The sequence below is a fragment of the Athene cunicularia genome, assembly GCF_003259725.1.
Source record: "Athene cunicularia isolate RWA chromosome 4 unlocalized genomic scaffold, athCun1 chr4_part2, whole genome shotgun sequence".
In the NCBI taxonomy this organism is placed as follows: domain Eukaryota; kingdom Metazoa; phylum Chordata; class Aves; order Strigiformes; family Strigidae; genus Athene; species Athene cunicularia.
Genome location: NW_020799099.1, coordinates 17,635,466 through 17,657,451, shown reverse-complemented (window position 1 = coordinate 17,657,451; position 21,986 = coordinate 17,635,466). Strand labels below are relative to the sequence as shown.

The 21,986-nt window shown below is 40.7% G+C and overlaps 1 long non-coding RNA gene across 1 annotated transcript; it reads right to left on the bottom strand.

Moving 5' to 3' along the window:
• Positions 1-1,098: 1,098 nt before the first annotated feature.
• LOC113479854 lies at positions 1,099-19,120 on the bottom strand. Its single transcript, XR_003398353.1, has 5 exons — positions 18,853-19,120; positions 7,522-7,596; positions 6,428-6,523; positions 5,346-5,392; positions 1,099-1,597 (listed from the first exon to the last, which is right to left on the bottom strand). It is a non-coding gene; the product is annotated as an uncharacterized LOC113479854 (long non-coding RNA).
• Positions 19,121-21,986: the final 2,866 nt, after the last annotated feature.

Below are 21,986 nucleotides of genomic sequence, written 5' to 3'. Positions count from 1 at the left end.
TTTATACAGTGCTTCAGACAATATTTGTTGTTAGGGTTCCTGTGTGATCTGGTAATACAGACAATAAATAAGAACAGTAACAGCCTGCGGCAGGTGGTCTCTTCTTGCATAGACCTCATTGATTTCAGGCTGTGGACTGAGCAAATTGCATGAATGTGGCTTGGGTCTTGTGTGTAACTGAGCAAAGGGCAGAAACAGAAGAGCAGTGCTGTGTGTTTCATTCTAAATGTTGGCCAAAACACCTTTAATCAAATCCCCATCCCATTTGTTGGGGGTTTTTTTCCCCTTTTTTTCTTTTTTGTCAAACAGTATAGAGCAGATATAGGGGCAACCTTTTAGCTTCATGTCATTTTCTTCTAGAAAAGGGCAGGGGGGAAAGAAGGCAAAAGTTTATGTGCTTTTGTTTCTTTCTGAAAAATACAACAGAAGGGCTATAAACAGCAGGAGGAAGAAAAAACTCAGACATTTGAAGATCTTCAGACTTCACCTTTTGCCCATTGTAGTTGGTAGAAAACTACTTTAAAAGCCTAATCCTCAGCTATTTTTGTAGCCAGTAGTAAACTAAGTCTTTGCCTTAGTTTCCTAATCTGTAAATTGAGCATCTTTTGCTTTAACTAATACAGGAGCTGTAACCCCATGTTTTGTAAGTGCTTTGAAGATTGACAGGGATATGTAATGAATTGTTATTATTTTGTGATAACTTGAGTTCAGGTTTATTAGCAAAATGGGTTTAAAGCTTATTTAATTCTACTGCCTGCTCTGACCAACCTCTGAAAGTGCCCAGTGCTTGCCAGAGAGAAAAGGGGATACAGCTGTATTGCAAAACACTCAAGAAGGATTCTCTGTGGCTCTGAATTGCAGAGTTATTCATAGAGAGCTCTCTTTAGGCTGATGTAACTCATAAAGCGAGCAATCTTTGGGATCACATCAGAATCCAAATTGCGCAAAAGTGAGTTAAAGTACCTTAGCAATACCAGTACAACACAGAACCTCAGCCTGTGTGGTCTATAGTACCAGCCAAGAGCAGACAGAAAGGAATTACTGTGAGTAATAAAGCAGAGTGCGGTCTTACAAATTCTATATCTAAGTATTGGATAAATAGGACAAGTATCAAGTGAGATATAAAGCAACTGTATGAAAACCGCAGAGTTGAAGTTTTCGACAGACATGCTTAGGGTTATAGTAGAGCCTTACATTTTATTGAGTGCCTTATAATCTAAAAGCTCCCAAAACACTTTCAGAATAGTGATTAAGAAAATGAAGACTTTCTATTGTGTTACAGAACACAGTCACTGATAATACTGAAATATAAACATATGATTATCACCTCCGTAAAAGCTAGATATAGTACCACTTGTTGAATTTAGTTTCCCAAAGGGATTCTTTAAATAAATGACAAGAAGAGCCCCAAAAGAAGATTGCAGGAAACAACCGTCAGTGAGCATAAGAGAAGCCAGGATGAGGACAGATAGTGTGATGCAATAGACAGCTGTAACACAAGATACTGGATTGTAAAGTCAGGCTCATCCTCAGTGAGAATGCTTTGCTCATTGGTACTGATCCCCTGCAGAGCCAGCAGTCCAAGGAAGATTTCACCCTGAGAAAGCGAAGCCAAATTATTAAAGACCTTAGAGCAATGCAGCCTCTGTCGACTGCTCTGAACTAAGGCTTACGAGGATCATCAGGTTTATGTTGATTGCCAAAATGTGACCAAAAGTTACATGCCTGAAAGAACACAAACGCATGAGAAAAACAGAAAATAGAGCAAAAAATCTTCCTGTGAGAGCTTAAGTGTAACATTTAGATATAGCCTTGGTGCAAGTATGCGAAACATTCAGCTTCCCCTAAGTCACTCTTTTAAATTCTTTTTCCTGTCATATGCCTCTTTCCTCAGCTTTAAACTGACCCTGATATCTATAATCTGGTTTATTTTCTGACCTGATTATTGTCACTAATGGACAGATTTAGGCAGGACTTGACAATTAAACAGTAATATGGCATTTGTGTTGATGTTACAGGGACCATCCCACGATGACATTCAACTTGGAAAATATGGAATGATATTTATTATGGCTTGAATGGGGTTTTGGAGGGTTTGTTTGGGTTTGGGTTGTTTTGGTTTTTTTTTTTTCAACATTTAGCCCATCTGTTCTAGGAGTAGAAGAAGACACAATAGGTGAAAAGCAAGGCAGTTAATGAGACTGAACAGGCATAAGAAGAGAGCAGTTAGATGGTACGCTATGGGCCAAAGTGAAGGCATTTATTTATTGTCTCAATCAAATGGCAACATAAGCTTTTTCTTTTTCCCTTTGTGTTATTAGTCTTATAACATGGAAAACATTTTCTTTCCCTGTGGAACTCCTCCAAGTCAATCCACCCCCGTAAGGAAACCCAACCTTTAATACTTTGTAATAAATAAAACATCAGGAATAAAGATATACAACAACACATTATGACAAATATTACCAAAAAGCATGCACAGATCTGTTCAATAATGTCTCTTTGGAAAATTCCTCTACTGATGTATCTAGGCACTTAAGAATTTAATATCTGAGCACCTCACAATCGCTAATGGATTTTAGTCTCCTTTCACTCCAAAGGCAGAAAAGTATATTGCCCTTTTACAGATTTAGACATGAATAGTCAGTCACTTGCCCAGGGTCATATGTAAATCTTGGAGTTAGGGTTTCTGTGTCCTGGTCCAGTACCTCAGGCTGTCTTTTTACCCATTAACAGTCCTGTATTGTAACATTTAGGAAAGTGCTGTGTGAGGCATAATGCTCTTTGGCCTTTTTTAATATCCCAGGTTCTTCTAGTTCTGACTAATCATCAGGAACAGTTTGCTATTAGTTTAGCCTTTAAAAAAGCTGCTCTGATATACATTTGCCCTGACCTTAGGAGTTGTACACAGCCCTACAACAATTTGTATATTTGCAACCCACTCCCCAAAGGAAATTGCCCTGGCAGGGTTTGGGACCAAGGTTTGCAATGCATTCAAAAGCACTTTGCTGCATATGGGCTTGGTTGGGAAAATTCTATACAGGCAAAGTGATAAAAAAACAATCAAATGAAAAAACATCCCTCTGGCCAAGATCTAAAGGAGTGGATGGTGTTCAGTCGATTCTACACCCATATTTAAGTTCTCCAGCCCCTACCTAAGGGAGCACTTAAGCACTTTAGCCTTAAATGCATGAGCAATCACATTGCCTCGGGGTGGGGGGTTGGGCAGAATATTCATCTGCTTTGCTGGGTCAGGACCCTGACCCAGCGTCTGTAGATATTTGATTCTTTTGAAAACCAGGCCATTTCTTTAACGGTTTACATGGATTTGGGAGTCTAATTTTAGGCATTTATATTTTAAAAATTCAGGCCTAAATACACTCCCCATAGGAAACGCAGCATCCCTGATATTTGGGTCAGAATGCTCCCATTAGCAATAATTTCTTTAAACCACTGTCCAGCAAAGAAAGAAAGTAACCCAAACAACACCCCAGCAGCACCCTCCCCCTGCAAGCCTTTACTACCCTCAAGGTTATTTTGGGACCCTGGGTACATTTTGAATGGCTGTTGATACAAAATCATCCTCTTTTCCTTTTCATGTCATTTATTTAAAGAGGAATCTTGAAGCGGTTGTTTACTGCAGCAATGCTTAGGAAAGAAAAAGAATAGCGAGTGTATTTTCAAATGCCCTTAGCAGCTTTCTTTTTATTTTGCTCTCCAAGCCCCTGCTATTCAAGTTCTCTTCTCCTCAGAGCACTAACAGCTAAATTGTTCTATGCACCCAGCTCCCATTAGCAAAAGAAGGAGTCATGCACATCATTCCCATGAACCACTTTAACAGCATAGTCCTATATGACAAGATGTGCCTCAAAGAGAGACAATGCTAGATAAATATTAACCACACAGTGTTCTCATTTTAACTTGCATTTAAAATAGCAGTTGGATTTTTAAAATGTACGCTTATATTATTTGGTATCAGTCATCTTTGTTTTACCAGTTTGAGAAATTAGATATGCCAGAGCATAACAAATCTGCATTAGAAGCATGGGGTTTGCTGTTTTCTGTTGGAGAAAAAAGGAGGGGCTGACATTTGGATTTACTGCCATACCTCAATAATCCACAAACCCTAATTTCTCAGCAATGAGTTCACGTCCTTTGCTTTGCATTAATTGCACTGAAATTTCCATCAATTATTCAAACTCGGTAGTCTCAACTCATTTAATATCTCTTGCTCCATGCAGATAATCTGAGGTCTGACTGTGCTTAGATTCATATATGGACAGACATGGCAGAGATTCCCTTGAAATCCTCTTGCCTCCTGAAAAAAGGTTCAGTTTAATATGAATTAAAGTATGCCTCTGACTAATTCTCATTTGGGAAGCATATCAGTTTCATTGGTTACATCAAAATCAAACTCAAAAGTTTAATCAGAAATTTATATACTCTTACATAGGTGCAAACATACTATGTAGTATAAAAGAAACAGAAATATTTTTTGTTGGGTAATGTGGGAGGAGAGAAAAACATGTTTTTACCTAATGTCAGAGAATTAGTTTCTGATTTATATCTCAAAGCACATGAGTTGGTAAACCTTACTATTTCATCTTAGCTAGCATAGCTGTGGATCACTTTACAGAAAACTCATAAAAATTTTAAACCGTTTTCTAGGTCTAGTACACTTTTTCTTCTCTGTTGTCAATGACAGTGAATTCTGGTATCTAGATGTAGATTTTGTATTTTAAAAAAAACCTTCTTTTGGATGAGTTTTGCTTTTTTTATTAAATCAGTGGACCTTTCATTCTTCATGCTTAACATCAGTGATTGACAGTAACATGGTTATTTTTCTGTAGCCATTGATGCCAGTAACTAGAAAAACAAGCAAATAGTCCCAATTTCATAATAAAAGTGTGTATCTTAAATACTTCAATCCACACTCAAAATGACCATGCAACCATGCTCAAGTGCATGGATAGAACTTCAAAAAATAGCAACCTTAAAGGTGGAGTACGCCCTTGATGACTGAAATTCTCCAAGCAGTAGTTACCATTTACTCACATTTTCGGACAATGCAAAAAGATAAAAACTGCTGCTCCCAGAATTGTTACATATTGCCACCATTCATCAAAACGTTGTCTTTGTGGTCAGTGTCTTTTCTTCACCACTTTATATTATTTTCATATTCTTTTATCACCAACTTGGAGTCCACGAGAATGTGCACAGTAACAAACCAGTGAGTTTATGTGCCAAAGGATTGCAGTATGGACAAGAGAAAGATATTGAAGCACCATGCTCCCAGAAGGCTTGTTTAAACCATAACAAAATAATTAAAAATTGCTTGACCATACCTTTTTAATTGGCTCCCTGATAGAAGGGTTAATAGGAATTCTAATACCTGTGTAAAAAAAGACAGATAAAGAAAACAGTGTAATGTAAAATAATTCAGATTGTCTCTGTGTAAATGAGGCAATAAATGCCTGCAACATGAAGCTCAGTCTGACTTCACAGCAGGGCCTGGTGCTTAATTGAAAGTCCTAACTAGACCCATTTATCAAAGAAATCACTCAGAGGGAAATTTAATTATCACAATTAATCTATATTTTTTTAGAAAGTCTCAGCAAAGCACATTGAAAATTTCTTCGGGAAGGATTTTACAATGTTACCACCAAGAAAGTCAAGCACCAAACTTCTCCCCCCTCAGAGGAAAAAAGGCAGGCAGGCACAGGGCATGTTGTGCGAGGAGCTCCTTGTAACGCTGCTTAGGTACAGCCGAGAATAACGAGCACCATCGCAGCAGGAGCCCAAATGGAAATATTTTTTTCCGAAGTCACAAAATTGCTCCCTTTGCAAGCTGGAGAGAACACCTGGCTTTTTGAGACAGCTGCCCCATGACGTGCCTGTAGACTCTGGGCCCTTGCCACAATTTTGCTTGTCTCTGCAGAACTTCTGGCACCCCTCAGCTGCCCCCGTGAGCCTCTGCTCACAGTTAGTGTCAGTGCACACAGAGAAAAGCCCAGAGGCACAATATGGCCTCTACCGAGTAGCTAGCATATGATGCTTTGGTTAAGTAAGGAACCAGTGGCACATCTTGTTTTAAGCACTTGGGTAAAGAGGAGATGGCTTTGGTAGAGTTGCCCGTGCTTGCATCAACGCTGAGCTCACAACAGTGAGCAAAGAGCCAGTCTGAAACCAGGGTATTTCCCCTGAGTAATCGGTGAAATTCAATGCCCAGTTGGCTTTGCCTTAGAAGTTGTACGAGTTGGGAAGGAAGGTAGCTCTGAACTGCATTCCTACACAGCTTCTCACATTTGGCATTTCCCAAGAGGTTTTCAATTGCTTGCTTTTCAAAGACTAGGTAACATTTAACAGTCTAGGTAAATTTTCTTCCTTATTTTGAAAAACAGCCCCTTCTTTTTATGCAGAGCCTTACCTCTATTTCCATGCCTCTAATGTAAGCCTGGGGTGCTGTACAAGGCTACTTGTGGAGCAGGTAACAAGTAGAGTTACATCTATGTGCATTGCATGCCTGTGTGAAGCTGAAAAGAAAGCCCCAAGAAAGTATGTGAGTCTGTACCATGATAAAAATCCCCTTCAGTCAATCAGTCAGCTGACAGCCAATAGATTTTTAGGGCTTCTGGACACTAGCATGCAGCAAGTGAGGGGCAGGGGTCTCCTCCATCACTCTGAGAGCACAGAGCTCCAGCACTTACATTGGAGGCAGGATGCAAAGAACCGTTGTACTCGCACAAGCTTCAATGAAGGGCAGCAGGAGGCAGTTGAAAGGACAGGGAAAATGGGGCCAGAGATTTTCTTTCACTTTGTGTGGCTTGCACAGCCCCACACCTACTCATGTTTCCTCAGGCTTGAAGGGAGTCCATAAGACATACTAAGGGAGCATAATTTTCCCTTCCATTCTTCAGTCAGAGAACATTAGAAATTATGACCTATGTTAATATTTTTGTGCGTACCCTTTTTCCCTCTTCTTCAGTGGGAAAAGTTGCAGCTTGGACTCCCGATGTCACTGAAGATGTTTACTGTCTTTTTTTTCTGTGCTTCCTACATTATTCAGGTTATACTAATCACCAGAGGGGAAGGAAACAACTCCACAGCAGATTGAATTACCGTTTAATTGGGCATCCTGTGAAATAAACATTGTGACTTGGATAAGATTAAAATGTGAGTCACAAGTCTGGTGAGTTTTCAAGTGTTAGGGAATGTGGTGAGGGAATCAGGCAAGAACAGCAAGGAGAGAACAGCTAGGAGCCATGCACAGCAAGCAGAACAGCAACTACTGGACACAGTTACTTGTTTTCACTAGGATCAGACTAAAGCTCCAGTGGACAGAATGGGGTAAAACAACAGTTCTTCATTTAAGAAGAATACATTTTCAAACAAATTTCCATTTATATTCATTTGCTGAACCCATCTGTGAATGCCCTCTGGCAATATACCACTGTGCAGCTCAGCTAAATTCTTAGATATTAAAGGTGAGTACATAAAAGTGCTTCTGAAGAAGGACCTCACCAACAGGTTTGGCATCTTCCATGCACTCTCCAATTATTTTTTGATACTTTGCAATACTTCTGATGAGTGGGTTTGCTGGAAGAAACAAATTGCAGACACAGAAATGAAAATTATATTGTAGGATATTCATTAAAATATTAATCCCAAATGTGTAATCACAGCCATTCACATGATTCTCACTTGATTTACCTGCGTAGACCTGATGCTGCATTTAGGGACAGAGGCCCTCATTCAGCCACCTAAACATCGTGTCAAGTTCCTACTTCACCAGGTTACCTAAATTCAGCTGTCCCTGGACTGCTTTGTCCTTTGCCTCCCTCCTGAGGCAAAGGAGAGGCTGGCTGGTGGGGAAGATTTTGTGATGTAGCCAGCGGCACCTGAGTAGCGCCTGATGGCAGCCATTGCTGGCTGCTCTCCCCCAGCAGTGACTGCACACCAGCCACCTGGGAATGAAAGGCTCCCCGGCCTATTGCAATTCCCGGAGCTCTCTGATCCTCAGGGTATTTATTGTGGATTGGAAATTGCAAAAGTTGTTACTTTGCTATTTACCACCAGGTGGCCTAACTATTCCACCGTTCATGAAGAACCAAGACTCCATTAGACAACAGCAGCTGGAACTTTTTAAGCTTTACATATTTTTCTTCCCAAGCATCCACCTCCACTCCTTCCTCCTCATTCGGTTGATTAAAAGCGATCAGGGCTGCTCTGATTTCTCAACTCAATCCTTTTTACTAAGCAATTGAGAAAGCTTGTGCTTCTAGCAGTCTGGCCCTGGCTTTAGAGATCAAGCTCAGCCATCTCTATTTATCTCTTAGTCCAAATGAACTCTTGCCATAACAACACAGGTACTTTGGACTTTCCCTCATGCTTCAGTAACTGGAGATTGATTCCTTTGTTTGCTGCCTCTGGTATGTCTACGGTAGCTGGTTTTGTGACCACCCAGGAGTTCTGTGCTGGCCACATAAACTGGATTTAGAGCTGCCTTGTGTCCCTGGAGCATTGCAGAGTGGATTCAGTGGGCCGGATGATCTGACTCAGCAAACTGGTTTTGATTTTTAAAACCATAGACAATTTGGGACTTTAACAGTCCCCCCAGCTGATAGTTTTGGGGTAGCTATTTGGGAGCTGGTTGAGCTACCAGGTCCTTGGATTCCGAGAGAAGCTGGCATTATAGCTCACTCCATTAAAAGTGCTACTATTGTGGACTGACCTCCCAGCTTGGACTGAAAAGAGCTAGACTTACCGATCTAAAAATGGGAAGGAAGACACTCTTGGATGTTTATCCCAGACTTTTCTTGATGAGAAGGTTGAGGAAAGCTCTAACTGTCACAGCAGTATGAACTAAGAACAACTACATCATCACCAATGGTATTACATTGACATGAACTACATCGGCACCAATGGTATTACATTGACATGCAGGTATCTGGAGGCCACTGAATGACTTCTTAGGAGAAGGAAGCATGGTTATTTCATGTACTGCAATACTGATGACAGTTTTGTATTTTCTACTATTTATATAATGCCTGAAAGCTTTTGGAAGGTACTTCCAAAAACAATCTCAGGAACTGAAGTGATTAACTAAGATAATTTGGTGAAAACATCCATGATTCATTTGTTTACCCATCTTTGTAATTATGCATTTCAGTTTTGATGTGAGCAGGGACAAGGTACAATGATGGCGGGCAGGAACATTGCATTAGAACCCAGCAACAGAAGCCTCTTCCCAAGATTAGTTCAGATCAGCTCTGAAACTGGTGCCTGACAATCCCAAATCAAAGGTATACAGTTTCTGAATGCCCCCTATCATAACACAATTGCAGCACAAGACATAACTGCATCAGGCAGATTTTCCTAAAGGATGTAGTGATTGAACTTTTAAAAATACCAGTCATTTGGAGAAAATTTCAGGAGTCTTTAAATTACTTTGGTAAATGGATTAGTTATAAATAATAAATACCTGGAAATCAGTAGAGACTTTCAGTTGCATCACAAAAATGTCATGAAGTAATGCTGGATATTTCAGCTACTTTAACCTAGCCTTGGGCACAGAAGAGTCCAATTCTGATCATTTGCAGGATAAGCAATCAAATTCAGGGTAACGAGGCTTTTGCCAAGGTGTTACTCTGGATTTACACCTCTGCAGATAGAATCAGATGCTATCTCCTAGTCTATGCGTCCTCTGAGAATAGAATTAATTTTGAATTCTTGTATCATCTGCTTGCTTGTGCACTTATTTGCTAACTGTCTGAGTGAGCTATTCTGGGTCAGTATGATTTAGGCATCCTTTATTACACAGTTTCCAATTCAGTACATTTTTTAATCAAGACTAAATTGAAGTCAGGTTCCAGGTACATATAAATATAATATATATTTAGTGAATACATTGGAAATCCCCAAGTCTAATTTTGAATGTAACTATAATAGAACAAAAAATATGAAGGCTTCTTGATTTTATAGGGAACTGTTAAAATATTGCCACTTCTTAAAGGCAAGTTAAGACCTATTTTCATATTTTTAAAATCACATTAGCTAAAAGCTTGTTAAGGAATAAATAGTACAGAGGATAATTGAGACTTAGCTGGCTTAAGCATTAATGAATCAAAATCAGATGCCAGATCATTAATTAATTCTACAAATTATAATGTTGCCATTACTGGCAAATACTATGAGAACTAATACCAAGGAGCAAACTGCATAGTTTTCCTTCTTACTACATATCTTTTGCCAAAAATAAAAACACAGTGATTATTTTTGGTTGATTACATACAGCACCTATGTTTTTAAAACTTCTGGATGATCCTTGATTTTCAAAAATATTTAAATTTCTTTAACCTTCTATTTATAGAATTTGCCTCTCATAGACTATTGGGATATTTCTGTCAGTGCTGTAACCCAGGGAAAGTAAAACGTAGTGAAAGTGACAGAAAAGTTAATTCAACCTTTCCAAAGCCTAACAAAAATTCACACCCCTTCAAATCAGCCTCTTTGGCAGAAGACAGAATAATAGATGGGGTTTGCAATGTGGCCTGAAATGCAACCATCTCAGGCTTTGTCAGACCAATGCAGAAAATTAATTAGAGGGGAAGTGAGAGAGGCAAAACGGAAGGTCATCTGGACATTTCTAGCCACTATTTCTCATCCCCCCAAAAGAAGGAAACTTCAATATACTTAGAAGGTGGCAAGCTTTAAAAACTCTTTTATAGAATGGAGAACCAATCTGGGGAATGGGCTGTGACAGAATACCACTGAAGCCAGAGCCTTATGAGGAGTAAAAGACTCAACCGTGATGAGGTGATATAACGTAAGACGATATAATGAGGTGATATAGCATTGGTCCAGCCAGAATAAAACTTTAGGGTCAAAATGACCGAGGTTTTGCACCTTTCTCAGAAAACTCACAGTATTTGAACTCTTTGACTGATGTGGTATATTTTTTCCTCTTTTCCCATCATGTGACAGATGCCAAAATTATATAAGATCTAGAACATGCAGGTTCTCCTAGAGCATATCCAAAATGCTTTAATTAAGCCTGCAGACCAATCAAAAGCCAGTGCACTCCAGCACTAGCATAATAGTTTCTTCACTTAGACATCACTAAGTAAGTGGCTAGGTGCAATCTCCTCTAGCTGAGATTAAGTTATCCTGAAGGATCCAGCAAAGATTGTCAAGTCTGATGCCTGTAAGTAAGCTGTGGAAGAATGTCCCATTTTTGACTCCATATTGATTGCTATTTTCATTCCATTTCTTTCCTCTTTTTAACCGAAAAAAAGAAGTCTGGATGGATGTCTTTTTTTCTTTTTTTTTTTTTTCTTTTTTTTTCCCCCCTTGGAATAACACTAAGACATTCTGAAATAAAAATATTCTTGCGGTTTCCCAAAACCAAATGCAGCTCAGTTTCCAGTAGGAATCAGAGACTCATGTTACCATGAGCTACATTTCAGCTGAAGAGCAATAAGGTGCCACTTTATTTCAACCCTCAGTATCTGTCCACCATCAATAGCAGACAAATCTTCTTTGCCAAAACAAATGTAAAATGTAGATCAGAGAGTGCTAGCACCATGCCAACAGTCTTTTTTTGATGGCTTCATATATATGCTGAATAGATGAATTCTTGGTAATTTGTCACCCTTTGGGATCTCCGAACTACCTAAAGGTGCTGACCTTTGCCATGCAATAAAAATGAAACTGGCAATAGGCAACACTGTAGATAATAATGCATTCTAATATATATATATATATATATATATTTATATATATATATATATATATAATCTACCCCTATACTGAATTCATGGCCCTTTTCTATGTCTGGAGATGACAGATAACACAAAAGCTGTCTTATTACAACTTTTGGCCTTCTGCCAAAATTAGAGCATCTATAAATAGACCAGTGATTACGATCTGCCTCTGAAGTCCCTGTTTTGAACGCTAGTCCAAAAGCAGCTGGCAGCAGCCAACAGTGGGTACCTAGGAAGCATGAGAACAGGACAAGCATGTAGGGATGCTCCCTCCAAGGACTTTTCCAGCCTGCAACTATTTGCAGCTCACCCACTTCTTGTTGAAGAATTTTTCTTGTATGAATTTGTCTTGTCATTCTTTTTGTTAGCTCTATATTAAGTAAGAAATATAGCCAGTATGGGTCGCTCTTCTAGTTTTAGTCTCTAATCAGGCTACCCTACTAGTCTGGTGGAAAGATGACTTTTTTTTTGGTAGTGAATCAGAGGTGGAAAGGACTTCATTTACATGGTTGGATGGCTAAATTCGTGGTGAAATAGCTGCTATAATTCTGCTGGGATTTCATATTATCATCAATGATTTGATAGGGCACTTGAAGCCTACAATGCTATCCCTTAAAAGGATTTAAAATCTAAACACATTAAAAAAACTCTCACTCTGCGTAGCTTCCATTCCTATTTTCTGACACTACAGCCCTAATTCTTTTGACACTCTGAAGTCTGCCACTGTTAGAAATTATTAATGCCACCATCATCAAAGAAAACTACAAGCCCAAACCAGGAACTTTTACAACTGTGGTGTGACAGCAGGGAGTATTCAGCTACTGTAGAAGCACTTCTGCATGAAACTGTCTTGCTCTTTAGCTTTTGTTTTCATCTTTTTCCATCCATGGAAGTTAATTAATTACAGTAATTAACAATTAGACCAAATCTATGCAGGCAAACAATAACTTTTTTCCAGATGGACTCTGCTACGTAATGAGGGACAGTTGATAGTGACTTTTTTTTCTTTTCAGAGTCCAGTGGATCACAGTTATGGCAGTTTGGGGAGAAGGAAACAAAACAATCTTTCATCCACGCAAGTCTGATGTCTGGTGACAGATAACTAACACTAACTGGCAAGTGGCACCAAAATAGATTCATATTTTTTTGTCCATTTGTTACTGTCTTACAAACTTTCAGCCAATTTATTGAGATAATTTGTACAGAATTTATTTTTGTATATGGCTTTATTGGATAGGCAAACACCCATTGATGCTTATACATGATATTCCTATCACACAGTGCTGTATAATCAACAGCCACCCAAAGACTGGATGCCCCGGAAAAAGCGTTAGATGGGACATGATTTTAATAAAAAATAGTTATGCCAATATAATGCCCCAAACAGACTCATTTCCATATACTTGTGCCTTTTTTGTCTTGGATTGTGTCACCTTGCACATTTTTCTCACTGAATGAAAACAACAGTATGTCAACTGAATTAAGTTGCTGTAATAAAGATAACTGTAGTGATGCAAAAGGGAAAACTTTCTATGCCACCTGGCCCTGAGGCTGTATCTCCCATCTTTGGTAGAGGGGCTCTGGTCTACAATGCTGGTGAATTTGCCACAGCCCTAGCACTCTAGTTGCTCCTGGTTTTATACCCAAATGTCCCTAATCTCATTCCCACTGTGTCATGTTTAAATACAGGTTCATTGGAACACACCTTCAATGAGCTAGCACGCACTCTTCTTGCTCCACTGTCATTTACACTAAGGGATGTCACAGAAAGAGAAAGGCAGCAAAATATACTCAAGGAGCTTTTTAGCTTAACAATTCGTGAAATATTATAAATCACAGTAGAAGCAAGGTGGGGGTTTTTTTGCTTGTCTGTTTGTTTGTGAAGCTGTCCTGTAAGGTGTGACACAATGGGGGAAATTCTGCCCTTAAGAAAGTTAATGGAAAACAATTCAGTAGTTGCAACAGGGGTAGGATTTTTCTGCCTGTGTATTGTCCTTTTCCCATCCTTCCTCCTCTGCTTCTCTCCAGCACACAAACAGTAGATGAAGAACGGTGCCTCTGTTATTTCAGCTGTCATTTCAAAGGAAGAAGACTGACTTAATTCCCTATCACCAGGTCACTTAATTGGTTGGCGGTCAAAAAGGATAACAATTTTTATTGTTCAATTTAATTAGGCATTGTCTAGAATAAAATAATTTTAATTTTCTCATAACACAATCTATCTCTTGGATAAAGGATAAAAGCTTATTTCAATGGGAAATCATGGCTTGAGTCACATCTTGAAAAACCCTAGCACTACAAGTCACTGAAATAAAACTTCTTTGTGTCGTCAAATGCAAAACCTGTTCTGATTTCTATAAGAACTGAGAGTGATATTAAATGTTTTTTAGCTATGTTGATTTTTGGAAAAGAGGTTAAGCTCATAGCTAGAGAGCGTAAAGAGGGCCTGGGAAAATTGAAAAATAGATTATGTTAATTGATTGTGGCTAAAGATGAAAGCTGTCTTTGGGATCTATTATTTCTTTAGGTTGCTGCAGAACCTTATAGCTTCAACAGGCACTGTAGCCACCATACAGCAAAAATGTAAGTTCTGCTGGTTTAAAAATAATTTCCAGGGAGTCACAGGGTGGGGGGCAATACCTGATGTGTTTACAGAAATGGAGCAGACTGAGAGCTTGTCCATACTGGTACAGAAGGGTGCCAACCTCAGCAGCAGTTTGCTTTTTTTCTTGTGCACACAGAAATCTCCTGAAGTTCAACTTGTAGCAATTTGGAAAAGGAAGGATTTTTGTACCCCCTGTCTGGCAAAAAAAATCTGCTGGTCATCTGACTTTTCCTGTGAGTATGTGTGTGATGACTAACAGGTCTAAAAGAGACAAAGTAGAGCAGGAGGCCACTGAAAGGGAATGTTTTTTTACTTTGAGAAGTTTACAAAATCAGTAATTGCTGGCAGGGGCTCAAAACTACGTGCCCAAGTCAAGAGATACAATGATTCTGCACTTGGCCAAAGTAGCTTTTTCCCAAAAGCTCTTCTGCAGCAATCAAAATATGGTGGAGTTGATGGGATGAAGTCTACCCAGCTCTCTCCCTTGTTGAAGGCTAGCATTTTCCCAGTTAATACACTGAAGTGATATCAGCATAGTACTTTTAAATTTTTTTCTTTTCAGAATCCTACTAAACCAGCAAAACGAAAGCGATCCAACTCACATAGGGCATGCTTGTTCTGGTATAAAACATCTTCTGTGGGTTAGTTTATGTTGTTTGGAAAGAGGTTTAAGTTGTACAGATAGCCACTGGAACTGGGGCATGAATCAGCTGTTAGATACTGTAACTACCACCCAGTTTCCCAAGATACTAAACTGAAGAAGCCTGGGACAACCAGGGTGTGGAGCCTTCCTCTTTTCTTCTCTTTTTTTCCCTTCCTGTTTCCTTTCAGTAACTCATGCAGATGTGCCTCCTTTGAAGCCAGAAGGCCACTTCTTCACTAGCCTTTGCTGGTACAATAACTGGAGCTGGCAAAATACACTGACACTGGCTCCATCTCTCTGTTCCTTTCCCCTCACAATTGTTACCTTGCAAATTGCTTGCCCATCCTACTACTTGATAAGCTCCTCAGGAAGTCACTGCAGTTGACAAACCCTGTGTATAAGTTTCTAGTATATGTCTAGATCTTCAGTGAGTTCATGCAACTCAAAATAGATCCACTAAAGTTAGTGGAGCTGCTCCAATTCACCCCAACTGTAGGTCTGATCCATCTTTTCTCATTTGGTTCTTTAACCAGCCCCTTTTTCTTGTTCCAACTTCTTTTCTCATCTACATTTACCAGTCTAGTATTTTGAATTTTTATGCAGTCTGGTTTCATTTACTGTGAAAAATGCATCGCTGGTATCAGGCACATCATTTTCTAAGCCTCCATCATGCCAAGAGAGTTAGTAAAACATCAGTTTTTCACTTCAGTTCCCAACCCATATGTTTTCAAGTAGCACTAGGGAAACATTTTTTAAAGGACAGACTCCCGAGATGTCTTCTAATATCATCAGCAGTGATAATCAAAAGCTGCTTCTGCAGAAGCCTGTGGGATTATCAGTCTCTCAAAAGGAAATTCAGCAGCTTTTCTTGCAGTAACGTTTATTCTCTACCCTTCCACCTCAAGCTATCGTTCACCTCAAGGTGGTGACACTCTGGACAATGCCATTTCCATATGCACTTCCTATTTAAGTGTCAGGAGGGACCCTTAATCCAGGGTCAGAACCCCTCCTGGCTTTCTAAGGAAGATGTGACTCAAATGCTAATGACAGTCCTTCATAGTTCATAGCTGATGCAAGGTATGCCTCATTTACAGTTGCAAAACACCTCTGAGGAAGTTGGGAAGTTGTATTATTTTTTTTCTTTCAAATTTAGACATAATTTCAGCTAGTCATGACATCAGTGTTAGGACTTAGACTCTTTCACGAAGGAATGCATTGCTAATTTCAAGCTGTTTGGGCTAAGTCTGATCAGGCCCAGAGGTAATATAGCCTGTTCCTGTCCTGTTCCTGGCAGCACAATGGATGTTTATAATTATCCACGTAATGATCATCATTTCTGCAAACCTTCCTGCTAGTGACCTCTTTGACAAGGAGAGTAACATAAAGCACAAAGGACAGGGATGCCCCTGTTAAAAAGTTCAACCAAATATTCTCCAGAATTGCTTTTTCACCAGCAATCTCATTGTGTTGCACTTTTTGCCATTTCTCATTATTTTTTTTCCTCTCCCTCCCAATTTGTCTCATCAAAATGTTCTACTTCCTTTTCTTCTTCCTCTTCTTCAGTTCCTCAATGTCTTCAGGACTTACCACCCCCATGTCCTTCCCCATGGGGTGGAAGCAGTTTGGCATTGCCTGGGCCATGAGGGTATATCTGGCTGTGGAGCCCAGCAGAGCCCCACTGACTCCTGGAAGAGGATGATGGGTCCTTTCCTGCAAATCTAGAGACAGTAGTCATCTGCCTTGGCTTGTGGCTACCTCTTCTCAGGTAAACCCCTGAGTAACGTACTGGCAAAGGAAAAAGTTCAACTCCATTGAATTTCTGTAGGGTCGAGAATATAAGCACTTGCTTAGTCATGAGGGCAGCAATATAGTAAAAAGCAACAGCAACCAACCTCTGCACACCCTGCCCCAGACAGCCTCACCTTCCCTAAACTTTTGGAAGAGGGCTTTGTGGTTGTCTTCAGCACCCCCCAAGAACCTGGGAGAATTGGAGGAGGAGGATGGGGCTGGGGGCTGCACAGGACTGTGACAGGGTGAGAGGCACATGCAGCACAGAAGTGGTTAAAGCAGGCTGACAGAGTCTGACCACAGCCCAGACTGTGACAAGAGAAATTGAAATGTAAGTCATAGAATCGTTTAGGTTGGAAAAGAACTTTAAGATCATCGAGTCCAACCATAAACCTAACACTGCCAAGTCCACCACTAAACCACGTCCCTAAGTGCCATATCTGCACATCTTTTAAATACCTCCAGGAGTGGTGACTCAACCACTTCCCTGGGCAGCCTGTTCTAATGCTTGACAACCCTTTCAGTCATTTTTCTAATATCCCATCTGAACCTCCCCTGGCACAACTCGAGGCCATTTCCTCTTGTCTTATAAGTTGTTACTTGGGAGAAGAGACTGACATCTACCTCACTACAACCTCCTTTCAGGTAGTTTCAGGTAGTTCAGGTCTCCCTGAGCCTCCTTTTCTCCGGGTTAAACAACCACAGTGCCCACAGCCACTCCTCATAGGACTTGTGCTTTAGACACTTCATGAGCTTCGTTGCCCATCACTAAATGTCTTTCTTATAGTGAGGAGCCCAAAACTGAACACAGTATTCGAGGTGTGGCCTCACCAGTGACGAGTACAGGGGTAAGATCACTTCCCTAGTCTGGCAGACCATTTCTGACACAGGCCAGGATGCCATTGGCCTTCTTGGCCACCTGGGCACACTGCCAGCTCATATTCAGCCAGCTGTCAATCAACCCCCCCAGGTCCCTCTCTGACTGGCAGCTCTCCAGCCACTCCTCCCCAAGCCTGTAGCGCTGCTGGGGGTTGTTGTGGCCCAAGTGCAGCCCCTGGCATTTGGCCTTATGGAAACTCCTCCAGTTGGCCTCAGCCCATGGCTCCAGCCTGTCCAGGTCTCTCTGCAGAGCCTCCCTACCCTCGAGCAGATCAGCACTCCCACCTAGCTTGGTGTCATCTACAAACTTACCTCATCTAGATCATTGATAAGGATATTAAACAGAACTGGTCCCAATACTGAGCCCTGGGGAACACCACTTGTGGCCAGCTGCTGTGTGGCTATAAATCCATTCACCACAGCTCTTTGGGCCCAGCCACCCAGCCAGTTTTTCACATGACGAAGGGTACACCTGTCCAAGTCACAAGCAACCAGTTTTGCCAGGAGAATGCTGCAGGAAATGGTGTCAAAGCCTTTACTAAAGTCTAGGTGGACAACATCCACAGCCTTTCGCTCATCCACTAGGCCAGTCACCTTGTCATAGGAGGAGATCAGGTTTGTCAAGCAGGACCTGCCTTTCATAAACCCATGATGACTGGGCCTGATCGCCTGGTTGCCCTGTATGTGCTGCATGATGGCACTCAAGATGATCTGCTCCATAACCTTCCCTGGCACCAAGGTCAGACTGAGAGGCCTATGGTTCCCCAGATCCTCCTTTCGGCCATTCTTGTAGACAAGCATCACATTTGCTAACTTCCAGTCAAATTCTGTATCCTGGCAGCAGCCTAATTTTCCTATGAATGATGCCTTGGGCAGAGTCTGTGTGGCCCAGAAAGGAGCAGGTTTTAAATTTTCTAGAATTCCCTAATCCGCTTTATCAGCTGCTTCTCCCTAAACCACTGCTGCTCCCTGAGAGATTTAAAGCCACAGTGGCTTCAAGGTCTCTTCCTGATTATTATGTTTATTCTTATCCAGTCAAGACAGAGAAACATTAGCATGTGATTTACAGCGTAGGACCAATCACAGATATCAGCCCTCAATATTTGAAATTCAAGCAGTATCTACTTGCAGCAAACTGGTCAAGATAAATCTAGATTTAAAAAGGAGGGCCCTACCTTTTTAGAAGGCAGTAGAGATTAATCGTCGAGGTCTGTCAGTCTTAGCCTGTCAAGCAAGATGCTGTGCATCTTTCCTAGGAAACAGTGCATGCAATGGCACTCACACAGTATTAATACATGCCCCTGTGCTGGGTTTAATTCCTTTCTTTTGTTTAGGTTTTTTTTTCTTGCAACCATCCTCTTTTCCTCTCATGTTTCAAGTCTTTGTATCTATCTGTCAAGCAGGTGGTGGATTCAGGGCAGGTTTTCATGCCAAGGCATTCCTTTACCTAATGAAAAGAAGTGAATAAAACATAAGAGAAATACCTTTAAATTAAAAATAGAGAAAAAAAAACCCCAAACCTGAAGATAACCAATATCTGAAGGAAAACATTTTTTTTCCTATAAAGTGCCTATTGAATGGATGAATTTCTATTTATTTCTTCTAATTTCAGTATGCACTTATAATTAGACCCTAATTAAATAAGGAAAAAAGACCATATGTGGCAGAAGAGGAATATATGCATATGTGAAGAGTCAAGACAATCCAGATAAACTTCTGATAGCATGACATATTCATGCAGAGTAGTCACTTTTCAAAACTAAAATTTTCTCCTAGAGGCCCCCAGTTTATATTATTAATGACAGCTTTCTCAGACTGCATTAACATTTCCATCTGAGGGGAAAAAGACAATGACTTTTCTCAAGTTTGAAAGTACAAAACGGCCTCAGAGCCACAAACATCAAGTGCTTTTGCACAAGCCTTTGAGTGGATTTCATCCACACAGTTTTGTAAATCGATGGTGAGCAGTGCTCCTGGCCTGAGACCCTGGGCTGGGGAGCTCAGAGATAAGATACAGATGGAGCTGAGGGGAATGCATGGAAAAGGTGCTTCACTACAGTACACCACAACGGCAGCCCCACACAACGGGGCCCCTTCCAGACTCTGGGACACCAGCCCCATTTCACAGTAGCTTTGGTGAAGTGAGTACATTTGGACCCTGATTTAAGTCATGGGTAACGCTGACTGCTAGGAGCTAATTTAAGTCTATACTGAAGAGTTGTTAGAAGCCGGGCCATTAGAGTAGTTTCAATCTGTTCCTCCAGGTTTCTGCTGGCTGCATGGAGCCTTGGATGCCATATCCTAAATGTCTGCCACTGACTAGCTGTCCCTCTTCTCTGTTTAACATGAATATCCTGTAATTGGAGTGTCAAGCTTCTTGCTGCCACCACGGAGGAGGAGGATACGGAGGAGGAACCAGAAGAAATCCGTCTTTGCCGTAATGAATGCATGCAGTTCAGACCAGATTGGGCTGTTCAGATGTTTTATTCCTCCCTTTCATCTCCTTTGTGGAGGCTCGAGCAGTACCAGAACACAGAGATCTCCTTTTAGGGCTTCAAACCCATCAAAGATCCGCCAGGTCCACTGTGCAGGGAGACAGACAGGGAAGCTTTTATAATGCATCTTTGTATTCTCTATGTTGCTGGTGCTTTTTGCACATATTGTGGACTGTCGGGGTAGGGGCACCTGGCAGAGGGTCCCCCTAGGTGGGGGCCAGGGAGCCAGTCCAGGCTGTCGTGCCACTTTGGTGAGGCAGGGTGCCCGGTAGTTCGCTCAGAAGGGGTGACAGCTGGTTTTACTGCAGTCTCTGGTGCCTGATTGTACAAGGTGGCACAAACTTAGATTCAGTGCCCCACAATGAGGCACAGAAAGCACAAGCAGATGTTTGCTGTGATGCTGTTAACTCATTTAAAGAGCTGTTTTTAGGGGCCTGGGCAGTAACTGCCACCGGCTGTACTCCATATGGCCTCTGACATTTCCCTGCTGTTTCATGGCTATAGATGAGATCTGTGGTACCCAAAGGCCCTGGGCTTTTTTGCCCCCAAGCTGCTGCTAGCAACAGTTAGGGTCCCTAAAGGAACAATAAGGGGGCTCTTAGTGTAGAAAAAAACCTACTCACAGCTATCTATGTTAGCTGTCTGAGGAGTGCAAGGTCTGGGTCAGAGCACTGCAGTAATGCGTCTGTCCCACTGCCACTACCCTGGTATCACTTTGGTGATGCACGCAGCTGTGCTGTGCTGGGCCCATACTGCCCTGGCCTGTGTTGGTGTCATTGTGCATACACACCTGCTTTGTTTTGTTTGCTAGTTGTCCGGATGGATGGAAATCAAAGTTTTCTTTATCACCTTGCTCCATTCACCTTAATCTAAAAAGGTACCAGCTACAGCTGTCTGTGCCTTGGCAAGCGAGCCTTACCACTCTTCCCACGGCAAATACCATCTACTCACTGACTAGCAACAGGAGATTTTAACATTGTTTTGTTGCCTTCCTTGGAAAGATCTGAAGGTGAATAAATCACATATGTGTCCCACTGCTAAAGCTACCGATCAGATGTGTAAAGATTGGACACTCACAGAGATATGGAGAAATCTGCATTTGTTTTCTAGGATCACGCTTTCTTTTTTCTTAAATGCAAGATTTACAATTCTTATCTGGGAACTCATATTAGTATCTAGTAATGTTGAAGTCAAAATTAACACTTGAAATGACCATCAAGTTAATGTTGACCTCTTTCCTAGTGTTGTTCTGATCAGGCCTTTAAAAATCAGTTAATATGCTCTCATCACTGCTTATATGGAGTGTCATACATCTATTTAGATAAATCTGACTTTTACAAAGAGCAAACTCAAGAAGAGTTTGTAGTTGCCTTGAAGAGATATTCCAGTCCTAGCTGAAAAAATACAGGAATCATTTGTAGTCAGAAATACAAGTTAAGATCAAAACATTTGATTTTTTTTTTTTATGCATAGTTAAATAAGATTTCCAGCAGGCTTGAATAAATCATCATTAAATCCACATTTCAACAAGGAATAGGCAAACTAGACTGGATAACTCTTACGCAGTCTGGAGTATTTTACATCTTCTATTAATCTATTCACTTTTTCACAATGTTGCCCAGAAAATGTTAGAATTCATGCATTGGGTCCAAAAATAGCTTAGGAAAGAGTAGTAAATAAAAAAGTACTTCTCAGGAAAGCAAGATTTTAAAAACACATTCCATAAAAATTATACTCTGTAGATGCTCCAGAACATATTAAGCTAGAGGTGTCTCAGTTAAAAATAAATCATCGAAAGAGATCTTTTATTTGCA